This window comes from Myotis myotis, unplaced genomic scaffold (assembly GCF_014108235.1).
Source record: "Myotis myotis isolate mMyoMyo1 unplaced genomic scaffold, mMyoMyo1.p scaffold_m19_p_5, whole genome shotgun sequence".
In the NCBI taxonomy this organism is placed as follows: domain Eukaryota; kingdom Metazoa; phylum Chordata; class Mammalia; order Chiroptera; family Vespertilionidae; genus Myotis; species Myotis myotis.
Genome location: NW_023416357.1, coordinates 43,671,724 through 43,690,794, shown reverse-complemented (window position 1 = coordinate 43,690,794; position 19,071 = coordinate 43,671,724). Strand labels below are relative to the sequence as shown.

At 39.0% G+C, this 19,071-nt stretch overlaps 1 long non-coding RNA gene across 1 annotated transcript in view; it reads right to left on the bottom strand.

Moving 5' to 3' along the window:
- LOC118656473 overlaps positions 1-19,071 on the bottom strand; it is a 28,457-nt gene that overhangs the window by 8,259 nt on the left and 1,127 nt on the right. The gene's annotated exons all lie outside the window — the stretch shown is intronic.

The following is a 19,071-nucleotide window of genomic DNA, read 5'->3' as shown; positions in this document are numbered from 1 at the left end:
GAAAGAAAGAAAGAAAGAAAGAAAGAAGGAAGGAAGGAAGGAAGGAAGGAAGGAAGGAAGGAAGGAAGGAAGGAAGGAAGGAAAAGAAAGAAACCAGAGTATGGCTTTCTCTTCTGTCTTCAAGTCCAGGACAGGCTAGTTTTCTATTAAAATACATGTATCACACTTACTTAAGTTTCCTCCCTCAGAACAGTGGTCCTCAAAAAGGTTAATTCCCCCTCCCCCCTGCCCCCCCTCCCCCCCGCCACACACAGACACCCCTCCCCCATCCAGGAGTGTCCTGGCAATGTCTGCAGATATTTCTGGTTGTTACAACTGAGGGATGCTACTGGCATCTACTGAGTAGAGGCCAGGAATGCTGCTGAACATCCTGCAATACATAGAATAGCCTCACAACAAAGAATTATCTGGCCCCTGCCCAGCTGGTGTGGCTCAGTGGTTGAGCATTGACCTATGAACCAAGAAGTCACAGTTTGATTTCCAGTCAGGGCATATGCCCAGGTTGCAGGATCGATCCCCAGTGCAGGGCATGCAGGAGGCAGCTGATCCATGATTCTCTCTCATCATTGGTGTTTCTGTCTCTCTCTCCTTCTCCCTTCCTCTCTGAAATAAATAAAAAACTATATTAAAAAAAAAAAGAATTATCTGGCCCCAAATGTCAATTGTGCTGATGTCAAGGAACCCTGTTTCAGTGAGATATAAAATTATTTTCCAAATTACTTGTCTATCATGTACTTTGGATTTTATTCAGGAGCAGTATTTGGAAACAGAATTTGCCCCCTTAGATTATAGTTGCCATATTTAGGAAGTAAAAATACAGGAAGCTGAGTTAGATTTTTGGTTTTTACTTATATGAAAAAAATCATCTGTTATTCATATGAAATTCAAATTAACCTGGGCATCTTGTATTTATCTGGCAGCCCCACCTTAGATGGAGACATTTGCCTTAATTTTTCACTGCTGGAACTGCTTTTATGTCTTTATTTAAAGCACAGATTTTAATTAAAAGATGCTCACTGGTTTAAAAAATCTTTTATGTTAACGTGGTATGTAAACAAGCTAATCATCTTTCAGAAAGACTATATTACTATGAGCACAGCCTGAGATTATCTTTAGTTTCTTCTTTGAAAAGTCTATCAATCTGATTTTTGTTAACACTGATGTGATATAATAAACATTTTTATGCTCTTATGCTCTGATAGGAATGGTCCACATTTATTCTGGACCTAGGCCCAATTTGTCCTAAGATTTTACCCCAAATATACAAATCAGGGTCTTTCAATTCCTTTTTTTGTAGGAGCATCTACTACTTTCTTCACCCTTAAAATAAAACTAAGTAGTTATTATTTGAGAAGAATATAAATAATCAGTACTGATAATTACTATATAATAAAAGCCTAATATGCTAAGTGTCTGACCATTCATCCAACTGTTCCACCAGTTGCTATGATGCACACTGACCACCAGGGGGCAGACACTCCAACTCATAGGTTAGCTTGCTGCTGGGGTCCGGCTGATTGGGACTGGGCAAGACAGGCTGGACACACCCTGGAGTCCGCCCACGGTCCCTCCCATGGTCCCTCTTCAGCCCTGAAACTGGCTCTCTGACATCCCCCAAGGTGTCCTGGATAGAGAGGGTACAGGCCAGGCCGAGGGACCCCACCGGTGCATAAATCCGTGCACCAGGCCTCTAGTCTCAGATAAAATCCAATATACCATTCACATCACCAGAAGAAAAGTGACAACAAGACCCAAACTATAATATTTGTTTTTCATAAAAATAAATGCTATGTCAACATGAGCTGAGGTTGGAAGACTTGAATCCTGGTTGAGGTTCTGCCACTGGCTCACCCTGAGCTTCTCATCAATTCTCTGAGCTTCAGTTTCACTCACAGACAAGGTGGGCCCCTGAGGCAGATGGGCCTCAAGAACTGTGTCAATTGACAGGATTCTAGTATTGAGGCTGAACTTGACTGAGAACCAGGACCTGGGTAGCTGCTGAGTCCTACAGAACGGGCATACATAGTGGGTAGCAGAGGAATGTCTGCTTCTTAGAGGGAGCTAACCTTGAACACTAGCTACCTGACTTTATGGTACAAACGAATTCCGGGACGTGCGAGGATGCCCCGGCACTAGGCTCTGCTTTTGGTGATTCGGGACAGCATGGAGGATCTCCTTGCAAGGTTGCAGATGCACCAGTGGTAAATGACACTAAGTATTACTTAAAAAGGAAGACATTCATACTATTTTCTGGATTTTCTGTTTAGTAGCATTGAGGCACTAAAATAAGTATTCACACAAGAAAAAACTACTACTGTTTAATTTAGTCTTTTTAGACCATGTTATTATATATGTCTATGAAATGCATAAGAAAAAATAAGCTTAATGACTGCCTATTAGTATCCAGTCCCAATATGGTCAAGTCTGGGTCTGTGCATGTCTATGGCCTGTGGAGCTATGAATAAGGATGAACACCTCCTGGGTTTCATACTGTTATTCATTGGGCATCATCCATTCTCCTTCCTTATCTGATCCTCCTGGGACTTCGGTGTCTTTGGTCTCATATTCTGGAATGTAAGCTCCATGACAGAAGGCATTTTTGCCTGTTTTGTTTATTTGTGAACCCAGAAGAGTGCCTGGCACATAGTTGGTGCCCAGTAAACATTTCCTGAATGAATGACTGGCATGCCTCCTTCATTCCAAGCCAGCTTTGCAACTGTAGTTAGAATCCTTCCTCAGCCATTTCCACTTCAGACATTTTCTCTGTGGAATGTGCCAGCAGGGTGGTGTTGAGCTACAATGGAGGAACAGTTTCCAATCTGACGGTGATGGGTAAGAGAATCCGAGGGGAGAGGTCAAGCTCCAAAAAGAACTAGAGCAGAGGAGAGTTGACCAAGCTGGGAAATGAAACCTCCTTGTATTTTATAGCTGTAACAACAAAAAAGGAGTTTCCACGTTCCTTTTCTGGAAACTATTATTTTTCAGGAAAATGAAAATGTATACAAAACCCTTCACTTAAAAAACAATGCCACAAAGTATAAACGTGTGCATAGTGTTCCAGGTTACAAACAACTTTAACATGTACCATCTCTCTGGATTCTTGCAGCTCTGCACCAGCCAGGCAGAAGGGGGATCGGTGCCCCTCTTTACATAAAACAGGACTCTGAAGCTCAGGGAATGGAAGTGAACCCCTCAGGCCAACACACGGCAGAACCTGGCCCAGACTACAACTCACCAGAATTCACATCTAGTGCCCCTCCTTCCTAGCCAGGCTCTCTTTACCAAGTTGAAGATGCTTTGTAGTTTAGGAATATTAGAATATACTAAAGACGACTTAATTTAATCACAATATGGCATGTCTGATAAAGTAAAATTTAAAGAATAGTTAATTCAGATAACTGCCAATTTACTAATTACATTACCCTTTATACTTATTTTTATTACATATGGAACCACAAGCTGCTAAGCTTTAAGAAATCCATAATGTATTACTTTATGCCAATATAGAAAAAGCTGGAGAATATTACATTAACAAGGAAGGTATTCATACTATTTTCTGAATTTTCTGTTTAGTGGTAGTGAGGCACTAAGATAAATGTTCACACAAGGAGCTAAGAAAAACAACAAGGAAACTCACTGGAATTCTGTTGCACCAAAATATATCTAGGGCAACTTTCCCACATGAACTTTGTCTAATTACTGTCATTTCTGAGTTATTATTATTATCCTAATTTTTAATTGATCATTACTTTTTATTTACCTCAGACCTAAAATGCTCCAAGTTGCAGCTTTGCCCCAGTGGGTAAACACTTCTCTCATATTTCATCTACTTGTTTATCTCTAGATTTTTCTGAATTTCTGTATCAAATCCACAGGCCATTGAGAAAGGGAAACTCCAGCAGGTGAGAAGCAAAAAGGGTCCAACCTAGTGTCCTGCCAAGGCCTCGCCTGCATGATGTGTCCGGCAGGATCCCAGACCTGTGCTCGAGAATGAGCATGATGAATTGCACCATGTCACCAACATTTGAAAGCATTAGCTCCAAGGTATAGGATCCTGATTTCCCCAGGCCAGTCAAATGCAGTGCTGATCCCTAAAACTTTTCCATTTTCTCAATTTGAAGAGAAAACCAAAACCTTAAGGCAACCCTGAACAACACTTCAGAAGACCTAACTCCAACTTCAGCTCAGCCACTGTAGTTAGGGTTCCTTGTGGAAGCTACCTGCTGTGGGTAGAAAGTGAGAAAGCTAAGCTGGAAGGCTTTCAAAGCCCTTTAAAAGAGTTGTCCTTTTTAGTTTCCTTTATTTTTGCCTCTCTGGCTGTGATTCAATTATGCCACATTAGGGGAGCCCCAAGTATGAATGGCCTGTCCTCCTACTTCCCATCACATATCTCCCTGTACTCTGCTGCACTTTCAACTTTTAAATAAACAGACTTGAAGAGAAATGTTCAAAACCCACAATATATGAAGAACTCCAAAATCTCTCACCAATCTGTTTCTGATTATAAACACCAGATGTTATAGTTGAAGATTAACCATGCAGACAACTTGCATGTAAATTATATGTAATGGCAAGAAAGGGGTCCTGAGGGATACAGGATTTCACTTTGAACTGGGCTGAGGCATCTGCTTCTGCCCCCAAAGGGAGTAGTTTAGAGCTGCTTTAGGTTCATTCATACTTACATGTTCATTGTTTTTTTCTTTTCTTTTTTTTTTTTTGAGGGAATTGCATTTGCTATCCATTTTTCCTTCTTTGGAAGAACTTCTTTTGTGTCTGGGTTGTAGATATCAGAGTGCCATGGGCAGCTCCTTGACCTCATATTTGGTGAGAAATGGTTGGAGAGCGTATTCAATCAGGGCAATAGTTGACAGGGCAAATCCCTAGCAAACAGCATGGTGTGACCTGTACTCTAACCCTTCACAAAGCTCTTCGGGTCTAAAATATTCCCTTCTCTTTTTCTCTCTCCCTATTTCTTCTCTTGGTCTCATCTCCTACCCCTTTGACACCTGTCTTGCTCCGTCTCTCCTTTCCCTAACTATTGTCCCAATGTCCAATTCACTTTTTGGAAGTTATGAAATGTTTTAGGCATTTATAAAGGTGTAAGGAATAATATAACAAACATTCATTCCTACTATTCAGTTGTTTGTTACAACAAATTATTGAAGCCTCTTCTCTATCTCTCTCCTGAAAATTCCACTCTTCATTCTCCATCCCAGGAATTAACCACAATATTGAACTTGCAGCTCGTTCACCTGTTACAGGCTATAATACAAAGTGCTAAAAAACAAACAAACCTGCTCTTACTGAAAAATTACATTCCCTGGTTTTATGATAAGAATCAGGGCATTTAATTAAACTTACAAAGATAAATATGAAATAAAAGTTTTGCAATGAACTTTCATTGAAATAATAGTTCTTCTACCTACCTCTTGGGCAGGGGTATGTACCAGTTAGGCTTCTCCATTGTGTACAGAAGTCTTTTTCTGAATCTGTATGCATTTAATGCTCTTTTGTTTAGTTCTCAGTCTTTCCTTTTTTCTCTTTCTGGAGTTTCTCAACTGTCCTACGTTTTTCTCCTGACTCATTACAGGACTCACCCCAATGACATTTACTGCTTGGACAATTTATTCTTGAATATAAAATGTTCTCTCTCTGCTCCGCACCAAGCGATTATAGTTCACTTTTTCGGCACCCTCTCTATTTAAATGACTTGGTAAAAAAGGATGAAGACCATTCACATTAGGAAGGAGCATGAGGTCATCCAGAGGGGTGCTTCCCCGCCCTCCTGGGTCAGGATGACTGGTAAACACAGCCGAGGGCATAGTCCTTGGGCCTCTGTTCCCGTTTGGGAAATGCTAATGGTTTAGGGGCACCAGAGTCATCCTTAGCAACTGGGCCTCCCCTGACATCCGTTGAGGGGATGTCAATCCCTGATGCCAGGACTGGGAGAGACCTCTGCTCCCATCAGGCCCAGCAGATGTGCCTTGAAGGAGGTGCCCTTGATGTGAAGGTCTAGTCTCAGGTGCACATCTATGTCAGGCAGCTACTGAAGGCAGTAGTGTCTGCTGTGCAGCCACCAAGTGTAAGTCCAATATTAGATGCTGGAGAGTTTGCTATTTTAATATTAATGACAGTTAACAAAACCAAATAGAGTGCATAGTATGGTATAAAATATGAGAGTAAAAGATGTCTAATCAATGACTCAAAGTTCAAAGAATGTTGAAAGTAGGATTATAATACTAGCTTTTGCAAATAATATTATTTTCTGCCGGGGTCCAACCCCAGCGGGTCCAGGGGTCCCCAAAGGTGTGGACGGAGTTGGCGAAGAAGGAATGACACGGAGACAGCGTTCAGTTGATCAGCAGCCTAGCCAGGATCTCTAGCCAAGTTCTGGTCAGGATCTCCAGTGAAGTTCTGGTTAGGATCTCCAGCCAGGTTCTGTGTCCATGTTGTCTTGCTAGGTTCTCCAGCCAGGTTCTGTCCAGGTTCTCCAGCCAGGTTCAGTCACCAGGTTCTAGTCAGGTTCTCTTGCCAATTTCTGTAGTCAGGCTCAGTCCAGGATCTTTTGCCATGTTCTCTCCAGCGAAGTTCTTCTGTCTCTAGAGAACGTTCTGTGTAGGTTCTGTGCCTAGGTTCCGTCTCTCCTAGTTCTGTGTTCTAAGTTCTGTGTCTTGCTGTCTTGTTACATCTGTATTTATACCAGTTGATTCAATCCTATCAATCTCTATTACAAAGGTTAGGGCGTTTCTTATCTCCATTCCAGGGAGTAAAGATTATGTAGCTTAAGCATGATTGTTCGTAGTTAAAGTGATTAATTACCCGCCTGGCACTTAGTTAAGGGATTTTATTCCCTCCCTAACTTCAGGGGAAAATCCCTACCTGGGGAAACAACCTTTCTCAGAGACCTTGGTTAAAACACATAGTGCCAAGAAGGTGAGAAAACATATTAAGAACAGTATGCCATATATGCCAGGTCCCTTGAAACAGCAAGGATGGACCGGCTCCCAGCAATTTTCCAAATTAGTATTTTGTCCTTGTTATAATATGATTTATTTTATTTACACCTTTGGTAAATAGTTAACTTTGAGAATGCCTATGAAGTAAGTATGATTTAGTGTAAAAAGTATAGACCAGTGATGGCGAACCTATGACACGCGTGTCAGAGGTGACACGCGAACTCATTTTTTTGGTTGATTTTTCTTTGTTAAATGGCATTTAAATATATAAAAAAATACCAAAAATATAAATCTTTGTTTTACTATGGTTGCAAATATCAAAAAATTTCTATATGTGACACGGCACCAGAGTTAAGTTAGGGTTTTTCAAAATGCTGACATGCCGAGCTCAAAAGGTTCGCCATCACTGGTATAGACTTTGGAGACAAACAGAACTGGGTAAAAAAAATAAAAATAAAAATAAATCTTCATGTAATGACTTTTCAGGATAAAATATTTACTCTTGGTGCCTCCAAGCCCAAATTCCTTAGGGTGGCTACATAGGACTCTGACTATGTGGTCTTATTTCTCATCATTATTTATTGCTCACTTTGCCCTCTTGAATGTTGAAACCACATATACTATTTCTCTGCCCCATGGATTTACTGAAGCTATTATGTCTGCCGAGAACTCCTCCCCTGGTCAGCTGCCTGCAGAGAGCTTACCTGACACTGCTTCATCTCCAAGCCCTCTGCAGATGGGTGAATGAATTATCCTTCCTCCATATCTCATAACACCCTGAACTTACCCCACCAGCATGAACTACATGGAATGGATGTCATATTATTTTCTTTAATAAACCATTCAGTAACTACATCATACTTATCTTGGTATCACTAGTGCCAGCATTTAGTAAACTCAATAAATGCTTGTTAAACTGAAAGAGATAGAAATATAAAATGAGTATAATACTATCCCTAGAGTTATTGTGAGGAGGAATCCAATAATTCTATTGCTAATTCTGTTACCCAAACTTTTCCTAAGGTATTTTTCAAATATAAAAACAAATACAAAGTACATGCAAGAAATATATATATTGACAGTCACCTCTAGATGTTGTTTTTGTACTCATAACATTTTTCCATAGAAAAATATGTTCAATACATTCAACAGAATTGGGACTACGCTTGCCAATTTTAAGACACCATTTGGCTTATGAAATCCAAATAGAAGAAAGATACTTATGGACCAGATGAGCAGTTTAATTTAGAGTCAACTGGTCTGTGTTAATTTTTATAAACTGTTGGCCATATCTGTAAATACAAATTATCTTTTTTATGTCTAATGAAGATTATTTATTGCATTACAGATTGAAATTAATGTCTATGCAACTAATTTGTAGGCCTGTATTATTTTAGAATCCCTTTAAATGCTAAGCAATTTCCCACTCTCTAGAACAGTGGTTCTCAACCTGTGGGGGTCGAACAACTCTTTCACAGGGGTCGCCTAAGACCATCGGAAAACACATATATAATTGCATATTGTTTTTGTGATTAATCACTATGCTTTAATTATGTTCAATTTGTAACAATGAAATTGGGGGTCACCACAACATGAGGAACTGTATAAAAGTGTCATGGCATTAGGAAGGTTGAGAACCACTGCTCTAGAATGCCTAGAGTTTCTTCTTATTTACCATATATTCAAGAAGTACTTCATTCTTCATGTTTCAAATAATCATTGATGGTTATGAGGAAGACATTCTCCAGATTCCAACCAATGAGGAATTTACTCTGTAACTCAAGGAAAGTCAAGAAACAACATCTTCCTTCCTCTGAAGAGGATGTTTATGCCAACACATCCAAAGATTACCTAGCAATTCCTTGGGTGCTCCAAGCACTAAGAGCATGTGCTCATATACTTAATATTCCTAGTCAATGTGACACTTGAATTAAGCTAATTTATTCAGTGCAAATATGACCTTGAATTATAGAGTAATATTTTAATATTGTGCTAAAGATTCAAATTATCTTAAAAATAAATGGAAAAAGACACTGTTTTAAAAACAGGTCCATGTACATAATGAATACATCTACACATAAAAAGATCAGCAAAAATAAAATTTTCAAAATGGAGATCCTCTGGGAATATTTCTTTTGCCTGAAGAAGCTTCTACAACAATTCCTGCCTTGTAAGCCTTCCTCCACCCACCCTTGAACACACATACATGTTCTTGGAGCACCACTCCGGCTATGCTGAGTCACTGTTCCACAGTGGAAAATATACCCAAGAGAATCCCCTCTGGACTTGCCTTGCTCATGCTCCTTTATCCTGTTGGTTTTCAGTATTTAATTAGTCTTGAATGCAAGTTCAAGGTCACTTAATTATCTACTCCAATAAAGAGGGGCAAATGGTGTTTATTGATGTAATAGTCTTATTGTCCCATACTTATAATGGAAATCAGACGTGTGAAATGGAAGGCTATGGTGACAGAAACAGAAGTATTGGGAAGCAAAGGGATGGATATACCTTTTGGAGACAGGGATCAGCAAAAGAAGGAAGATTCCAAAAGTGGGGAAGAAGATGCAATGGAAAGATAGAACAGACGTCAGTGGAAACCACTATAAGGAGTGGTAGACATTGTGATGAGAAGCAATGGATGAGTCAGACACTGCAAACTGAATAGGCAATACAAGTTCCATTTTTTAAATAGTTGAACATGTGTTGTGTCCTTCCCTCCCCTTTAAGGGAACTCCTTCAACTATGAGCATCTATTATGTGTTTGCTGAGGGCTGTGGGGATATAAGACTTAGTTCTGCATTTGAAATAGAAAACCAGAGGCACATTTATGTGTGGGCTACCGTATGGTGTGAGTAGATACAGTAATACAAAATGAATAGTAATTCACAAGTATTCACATACAGAGACATTTCACCAAGTAGTCAACATATATTCTCTTATATACCTATTCAATATACCTTTGGCTTGATTCTAATGTTGTGGCTTCAACACCTTGATGACTATGGGAAGCAGAAGATTTTAAGAGCTGTGAATAATCTAGATGTAAAACTGTCTTGTGACACCATTTCAAACTCATTGGACTCTTTCATCTTTCTAAATCACTTCCATTGCTCAAAATATACACTAATGCCTTTTAGTCTGCTAAGATGACATTTAAAGCATTGATGTAATGGTTGACATTTCAATAGGAATAAAGTGGGGTTTCAGACCAGATATGTGTCATCTTACACAACTGATATAATTGTGTATAGATAGAATTATATATATATTAATTTCTAAATGCTAGGGGAGTTTGCTATTTAAAACAATTTATGTATAGCCCTAGCTGGTTTGGCTCAGTGGATAGAGCATCAGCCTGTGCATTGAAGGGTTCCGGGTTTGATTTCAGTCAAGGGCACATGCCCAGGTTGCAGGCTCCATCTCCAGTAGGGCGTGTGCAGGAGGCAGCCAATCAATGATTCTCTCTCATCATTGATGTTTTTCTCTCTCTCTCCCTTTCCCTTCTGCTCTGAAATCAATAAAATATATATTAAAAAATAAACTAAACACACAGATCTTAATTTAAAAAAATAAAATAACTTATGTATAAAGTGAAGAATGCCTCAATAATGAACCCCACTTATCCAGATGGCAGAAGTTCACAAAGCAGTGCTTATTTGTTCTCCATTATTACTGGTAGCCTATTAACCTGGAAAAGTTACTACAGCTCCCTCACAACTGAACAATACCACGGAATGACTTAAGTTCTGGAAATAACTAGGATTATTTTACCAACTAATTTTCAAACATTTCAGCAAATTATACTTTGTTCATAACTTTTTAATTACCACCTTTAAAAGTGAGGCTTGTGAATTTAATGTGTTTTATTCCTAGTAAATGGGACTAATTCACTAAAGGAAATATAAATAAATTTATATACATATAAATTATTGCATAATATACTTTATAAACATAATTGTATTTAATATCACAATTATATAATAATATATATAATTAATATATATTAAATATAGTATAATTAATTGTCATATAAGTATATAAAATATTATATAAATAAAATGTAATTATGTCATTTATAACATAATGTGTATATGTACATTATAAATATCTATATATTTAAAAGCCTAAGTAACCATTCTACTGTTTGACCAGTAGCTATAATGCTCACTGACCACCAGGGGCAGACACTCAATGCAGTAGCTGCCCCCTGGTGGTCAGTGTGCTTCCACAGGAGGAGCGCTGCTCAGCCAGAAGCTGGGCTTACGGCTGGCGAGCGCAGCAGCAGCGGTGGGAGCCTCTCTTGCCTCCATGGCAGCACTAAGGATGTCTGTCGGCTTAGGCCCACTGTCAGTCAGATATCCCCCAAGGGCTCCTAGACTGCAAGAGGGTGCAGGCGGGGCTGAGGGACCCCTCTGAGTGCACGAATTTCGTGCACTGGGCCTCTAGTATACATATAAATTCATTTATATTTCCTCCACTGAATTGAATATCCTATATAATAAAAGGGTAATTTGCAAATAGACCGAATGGTGGAACAATGGGTCACTACAACATACACTGACCACCATGGGCAGACGCTCAATGCAGGAGCTGCCCCCTGGTGGTCAGTGTGCTCCCACAGGGGGAGTGCCGCTCAGTCAGAAGCTGGGCTCACTGCTCACGGCTGGCAAGCACAGCTGCGGTGGCGGCAGTGCTAAGGATGTCCAACTGCCCCAGAGGGCTGCTGCCCCACTGCCCCCGAGGGCTCCCAGACTGAGAGAGGGCACAGGCCGGGCTGAGGGACTGCCCCCCCCCCCCCAGTGCATGAATCTCGTGCACCAGGCCTCTAGTATGTAATATATTTGGATATATAGGCATGGGCAAAAATATGTTTACAGTTGTATAAAAATAAATAATATAATAATAAATAAATAATAATACAAGAATAAACTGGCATACTCACAACTGTACACCTACTTTTGCTCACCTCTGTATATATATTCAAACATAGCATTTCTTTTTCTTTAAGAAAACTCTGAAATGTGTCCTTAGCCAAAATAGAGGATGCTGGATTAGTTGTATATCATATGGATGATTCCCAAGGTAGACTCAATCCCAGGAGTTTATCTAGTGATAAAATTGTGTCCTGGAGAGCTCCTTAATCCCAGCTGTACATCTTATTCATCATTACCAATTGTGGAGAGCCATGTGGTCAGCTGCACATCACTCAGTGGTCAGCTGAATATCACTCAGCAGCACTTCTGGGAAAACATTTAAATCTCAGGGCCCTGCTAATGAAAAGATGTCCTAAATACAAAGGTCCACATTTTTAATTGCCATCTCATTGAAGTTTCTGAATATCTCTTGTACTCATGTGCTCAGCACAATAAGGCTCTTAGCTCCTGGTTGTTGTCACATTCCTTGGTATTGCTTGGCTTGTTGGTGCATCACTCCAATATCTGCCTCCCTCTTCTTTTAAAGAATATATTTTTATTGATTTCAGAAAGGAAGGGAGAGGGAGAGAGAGAGAGAAACATCAATGATGAGAGAGAATCATTGATTGGCTGCCTCCTCCAGGTGCCACACAGGATCAAGCCTGCAACCCAGCATGTGCCCTTGACTGGGAATTGAAACCGTTACCTCCTGGTTCATAGGTCAATGCTCAACCGCTGAGCCATGCCGGCTGGGCTCTGCCTCCATCTTTACATGGCTATCTTCTCTCTGTACGTGTCTGTGTCTCTCTGTCTCCTTCTCCTTATGACAACAGTAATTGGATTTGGGCCCATTCTAATTCAGTATGATCTCATTGTAACTTGATTGCATCTGCAAAATCCTATTTCCAAATAAGGCCACATCACAGGTACTAGGGGTTAAGACTTCAGAATACCTTTTTTTTAGGGGGAAGGGAACATTCAACTTACAACATATGGTAAGACAATGTTTAGCTTCAGGAGAAACTGCCAAACTGTCTTGCAGTTTTGTATTCATGTCAGCAGTGAACGAGAGTTTCTGTTGCTCCACACCCTTGTAAATCAGTTGCCATTGTCAGTTTTTTTTCCTTTTTCCATTTTAGTCATTCTAACAGGTGTATAGTGATATCTCATTGTTGCTTTAATTTGCAATTCCCTAGTGACAAATGATGTCGAGTCCATCTGTAGATCCTCTTGGATGAGGTATCTTAGTCCATCTATAGATCCTCTTGGAAGAGGTGTCTATTCACATCTTTTTTCCCAGTTTTAAATTTGGTTGTTTATTTTCTTGTGGGGCCTTAAGAGTTCTTTGTATATGTTTAGATACAAGTCCTTTAATACATATGTGTTTTGCAAATATTTTTTCCAGTCTGTGGCTTATGTTTTCATTCTCTTAATAGAATTTGTTTTTTCGTTATTTAATTGTATTTTTTTCCTTTGAGACTTTGTCTTTGACCCATTGATTATTTAGGAGTATGTTGTTGAATTTTCAAGTGTTTGAGAGTTTATTGTTGTCTTTTTGTTACTTATTTCTAGCTTGATTCTAGTATGGTCAAATAATATATTTTGTATGATTTTATTAAAATTTTTTGTTGTGGTTTGCTTTATGACTCAGTATATGGACTACCCTGGTAGAATGTGGTTCTGCTGTTGTTGGATATAACATTCGATAAATGTCAATTGGATCCTGTTGTTTAATTTATCTAGAGCTTTGCTTATTTTATGTATAGTAATTCTATCAATTGCTGAGAGTGGGGAATAATTGTAACTATAATTTTTCTATTTATTCTTTCACTTCTATCAGTTTTTGCTTCATGTACTTTGAAGCACTGTTGTTTAGTTCACACATTTAGGATTGCTATGACTTCTTGGTGGATTGGCCCATTTATTGTTATATGATACCCTCTTGTCTCCAGCATTTTTTTCTTTGCTCTGAAGTCCACTTCATCTGACATTAATATACCAACTCTTACTTTTCTTTCCTGATCTTTATTTGCATGGTATAGCTTTTCCATCCTTTTATCTTTAACCTGTCTATGTCATTATGTTTGAAGTTTCTTGTAGATAGCATATGTTTGTTTTTCATTCACTCTGCCAATCTGTCTTTTAATTGATGTATTTAGACCATTTACATTTGGAGAAATTAGTGATTTTTGTAGGGTTTAAGTCTGTCATTTGATTGTTTTCTGTTCGATCCCTGCTAGTCATTTAATTATTCCTTTTTTCTCTCTTTCTTTTATGTGGGTTATTTGAACATTTCTTAGAAATCTATTTTGATTTATTTAGTGTTTTTGACTATGTCACTTTGTATAGTTTTCTTAATGGTTTCTCTAGGTATTACAATATACACATATAACTTATCACAGTCTACTGGTATATGATGTTTTATCACTTTGAATGATGCATAGAAACCTTATTTCCATTTAGGACCCTTTACCATCCTCACTTTTAAAATATAATATTCCTGTTTTTACATAAATTGATCATTATATCAGAAGATATTATTTTTGTTTCATGTAATTCTTTTTAATACAAAATACAGACAATAGGCTTACTATGCTAGAGGAGCAAAATGAATCACTTTTAATCTATATCACTGCCTGATAAATTGATAGCAAATGAATAAATGAACCTGTCTCCCCACTTAAACTTCTGGACAGCACAGTACCATAGGGAGATTCCACACAACTGTGCTACCTTAGCTAGACTTACAGATGGCTGAGCCCCATTGCTGAAGTTATAGATTCCATCTTCTGTTAATTCCTAGGGCAATTCCTAGAACTGTTTCCTCCCTCTTCCCTACATCATTCTCAGGACCCAACTTTAAGGGAAACTAAGCCCAGGTCACCACATAGAACTTCTAACAGACAGAATTGGCAAAATATAAATTGATCCTGTTACATTCTCTAGCTAACTTCATTTCCATTTTTTAAAAAAGGTTGAATAAATATTTAAAGAATATCTGTTTGAAAGGGCACCTAATTATTAGCGTGCCTATGGTTCTCGCTTGATTTATCTCCTTCATACTAATTTAAATTTAAACTTTGCCACCGTCAGCAATTCTTCCACTCATTTTTTTACTAACTCCCTGGCACATTCTCTAAATTATTCTCTCTCTTTCAAAGCCCAAATCTCTTTCTCTCAGGCTTTTTACATTTTTTCCTAATGTAACAGGGAAATTTGAAGGTAACTGACTTGAGCTAACTCAGCATCCCATCCTCCCCTTGAAACTTCCTCCAGTGTCAGAGAGAAAGCATGTCTCTCATTTTCAATGCCAGCTCCACGGCTAAGCTACTGATCTCAGCCTTTTAACTTGTAGGGTAATTTCTAGGATCCCATCCCTGTTCTCCCTGGCATCTTAAGGCTTTTGTTCACAAGTAGCCAATTTTACCTTCAATGTATGTAGATTTACCCTGTCATCTCCTGCAAAAACTTTATTTTGGGTCTTCTGTTCCTGTCCATTATCTTTCCTTCCTTTATCTGTGTCACATTCCTCATGATCTTACCATAGGGGTCCCTATTCCTAATACCAATTTCTTCAGTTATTCTTTGCAGTTTTTTTCTTTTTTCCTGGAGTGGGATCCCTTGCCGTTTGATTTGTAACAACCTAGTCAATGAAAAATGCTCAGTGCAAGGGTGCCAGGTAACTTTCTTCTAATGCTATGCAGCAGCATTTCTTCACTTCATTTATCACAACATTTTGCTTAATTTAATACAATTTATGGGTTCATATTATCTATGCAACATAGCATTCCATCTTTCATCTATGAAAATGTGAATCCGTTAATATTGTATTTGGATGTTTACTCTTCTTTTTTACCTTCTCGAAACTGTATATCCCCAGGCCTTTCACTCTCACCACCTCTGGTTCTCAGGTTAATCAATCAACAGTTTTTCTAATCATTCTCCCAATTTTTATTGAATCCAGCATCCATTTACTTATCTTCAGATTCTTTCCCATAGTCATTCCATCTCTATGCTTTGCTCCTGCAGCGTAGTCCATGCTCTAAATCCACTGTACCCTCCAAGGTCAGCTAATATCCTAATTTGTCCGCTAGGCTTTTGCCAAGCATTGCAGCATGTGACAGCCTTTGTCTAAAACCACACTAGACTTGTGATCTGCTTGACAAAATGGTACCTCCCAATCATCTACAGTTACCTCAAATATGTAGGCCTTGTTTTATCAACTATGAACATGCGTTTTTATTCCCTGATAGCCTACAGCAGTGGTTGGCAAACTGCAGCTCGCGAGCCACATGCAGCTCTTTGGCCCCTTGAGTGTGGCTCTTCCACAAAATACCGACTTCTGCGCATGGGCCACGAAGTTTCAATCGCACTGTACATGTGCGCCCGCACGTGGTATTTTGTGGAAGAGCCACACTCAAGGGGCCAAAGAGCCACATGTGACTCGCGAGCCGCAGTTTGCCAACCACTGGCCTACAGTGTGCTGCAAATATAGAAGTTGCTTAGTGAACTTGTTTAGTGACTTAATACTACTAAAAGAAGTAATACAGTGGGGCCTTGACTTACGAGTGTCCCGACTAACGAGTTTTTCGAGATATGAGCCGTCTCTCGGCTGATTTTTTGCTTTGAGTTGCGAGCTAAAAATCGGGTTACGAACCAGCTTCAGATACCCCACCGCTAGTTGGTGCAGCGAACGTCACAGTGAACGCCACAACATCAGCCCAGCATTACGTGTCTCACTCATTCACTTTTTGATTTGACATAAGAGTAATTTGAGTTACGAGCTCCATCACGGAACGAATTAAACTCGTAAGTCAAGGCCCCACTGTAATAGCAATATTATGGCATTGATAACTCCAGTTTGAGTGAAACTAGGATTTTTAATGAATTACGTAGAAGTCTATAGGCAGTATGCCATAGTGGTGAAGAGTATAAGCCCAGACTGGCTGGGTTCAAATCCTGGTTTTATCACCTATTAACTAGGTGACCTTAACAAGTTCATTAACATCTTTATGCCTTAATTCCTTTCCTGGAAATACAGGAACATAATAGTACCTACCACATGGAGTCATTATAAAGATCCAATGAGTTATTTTGGATAATTCAACCAATTTCTGGTATATAGAAATTGCTCCATGAATATAATCTATTATTAAATGTTCATTACACATAGAAGGATAGTATTTCAGAGCTAACTCTCCCCCCCCCCCCCCCCCCACACACACCTTTGCTTTTTAAGTGAATAAGTTGAGGACTAAAGGTAAAATGATTGGCACAAATTCATATAGCTAATTGGAGACTCAGCCAGGAAACCAGCTGTCCTGACTTGCACTCAGTGTTTGCTTTTTTCCTTCCCAAGGATTCTATGTCTAAACATGGAATTGAATTATAGAAGTTTAGAGTTGAAAGGGCCATTCAAGGCTCTCTAGTTCAACTTCCCCATAAGGGATCACACTACATGAGCACTGTCACAAACCTTTCATCTTTGCCTATAGCACCATTTCACAGATGCTTAATCACCCAGATAAACAGATTCTAGTAGAACCTGCACCATGGCTCCCAAGTTAAGAAATACATGAGGGGTAGGAATAGAAGCCAAGGTCAGGTCTCCTGAGTTTAGATGACTATGACTACATGAAGTCATTTTTATTGTCCATCTCTTGAAAAATAATAGTTCTTTTGCAGGGAAAACATTGTCTGGAATACTCATTAAAAAGCTGTGATTCAGGTCATCCCACTCATACATGAATGTTTTGCAGATAGTATGCTTCCTGGCAGAAATCTGAAATGATTTTGATGAACTCTGAACAATACTCTTTAGCAGCCAGAAAAAGACACAGGGGCCAACTACCCATACCAGGCATAATTCCTGAAGGTTTCAGCTTTCTGTGTGGTTCTCTGGAACAATATTCAACCTGTTGTGAAATCAGCAGCACTTTGATTTTAACTTCAATCTAGCAAATACAGATTCTCAAAAGGAATTGCAGCAATAAAAGACTGCTATTAAACAAGCACAAATAAACCTGTGAGAAGGATTCTCTCATTAGATGCAACAGCATGCTATTCTCTGTCTTAATTCAATACTAAGAGAAGAAATTTAATTTTTCTTTAAAACAAATGCAGTTGACATGTGTAACAGCAGCAGTAAGGGAGAAGGCTAAACTGAGGAATTATGTATCCACTAGGAATGTGCATCCACTTCCACCCCCATCTACCCCACAGACAAGACTCAGGGAAGTCACATTCTTTGTGTATGATATTTAAAATGCCTGATTGTAATATATGGATTCTGAACTTTATGGTTTGGAATTTTGACCTTTAAAACAGTTCCCTGAAAGTTGAATTGCCTTCTGTTCACTGAAAACTGAAGAGAGCGCCTCCACTAGTCTCACAGTGGAGGCTTCATTCCTGCTTTGTGCTTCCATAAAATTTTATTTATATCTCTAACTTTACTCATGATACTATGACTTGTTACACCTAGTTGTATGTCTCCTTTGTAGACTATAAACTCCTGAGGATAGAATTCGTGACTTATTTATCTCTGTATTCTCCAAGAGCCTTACAGTGTCTTGGACACAGTAGTTGCACAATAAATGTTTTCATATTTAGTTTTAATAATACATATATTAACTATCTCCCAATTACACCATATTACTAATGGATTTCCACCTTTGACATGCCTTTTCCTTCCTATTTCTGAGAACTCTTGCCTTTGAAACATGACAAAAAGCTTTAGATGGATATGTGAACAGTAAGGGAGTGCCTACAATTATTTGCTGAATTGTACCTTTATGAAATGTTGCAGAGGTTTGTTTTGAGCTCTCAATTGCTTAAGGGGACCCATCTATCTCAGCTGGGCAGAGGTAAGGAAGAAAACTGAGAGGAATGACTGGGAGGGTATTCCAGAAAGACTACTGTGCTTTCTAGAAAAAAAGACATAGAACACAAGTCCTAACTCCAGGACCCCATAAGCATGTTAGGATCATGGCATTCTCAAGACCTATCTTCTCTTTTTAACAGTTTTCTGAGAAATTGTTAGTTGATGTTCCAGAAACATTTAGTTCATGCCCATTAGGCTCACAGACACAACTGGCTATGTGATTTGCAGGGCCCAGTTGAAAATAAAAATGCGGGGTCCCTTTTTCAAAAATTAAGAATATCATGATAACAGCAGAACATTAAGGAAGTTGGGTCCTTTTAAG